Genomic DNA, 828 nt, shown 5'->3' with positions numbered 1-828 from the left:
TTCAATTAAGTCGTCCAGAAGGTCGTCCAGTTAGTCGTCCAGGGTTTTTTTTCTTCCAGAAGACCTTCAAGTTAGTCGTCCAGTGATTAGTCTTCCAGAAGACCTTCAATTAAGTCGTCCAGAAGGTCGTCCAGTTAGTCTTCCAGGGTTTTTTCTTCCAGAAGACCTTCAAGTTAGTCGTCCAGTGATTAGTCTTCCAGAAGACCTTCAATTAAGTCGTCCAGAAGGTCGTCCAGTTAGTCTTCCAGGGTTTTTTCTTCCAGAAGACCTTCAAGTTAGTCGTCCAGTGATTAGTCTTCCAGAAGACCTTCAATTAAGTCGTCCAGAAGGTCGTCCAGTTAGTCTTCCAGGGTTTTTTCTTCCAGAAGACCTTCAAGTTAGTCGTCCAGTGTTCAGTATATGTACTAAAAATTTGTGTTATGAACTTATCTGTGTCAACTTCTTTGTCAAATTGCACTACCAACAAATTTGAGATGGTCTTGCCCTTTATATTATCCGAAATATAGTTACAAAATGTCACTGCTCATAAGATTTTTCAGACTACTTATAGTTAAGTCGTCCAACATTCCAGACGGCTTAAATGTAAGTCTTCTGCGAAATGATGCAGGCTCCAGACGGGATCAAGTTCAAATACAAAATAGGGATCAAGTTCAAATACACACATCAGCCTAATCTATCATACAAAATAATCTAAATTGGCATGTTTATCACCCGTCATACGTACCCATGATGTCATCCATGTCCATGTTTTCGAACTCATGCACGTCAGGAAGCTCTTGAAATATATCCACCGCCATCTTATCCCTCATACTCTTCCCGTTGGGCTTA

The sequence above is a fragment of the Brassica oleracea genome, chromosome C5 (assembly GCF_000695525.1).
Source record: "Brassica oleracea var. oleracea cultivar TO1000 chromosome C5, BOL, whole genome shotgun sequence".
NCBI classification, from domain to species: Eukaryota; Viridiplantae; Streptophyta; class Magnoliopsida; order Brassicales; family Brassicaceae; genus Brassica; species Brassica oleracea.
Note: the sequence above shows the minus strand (reverse complement) of the source record.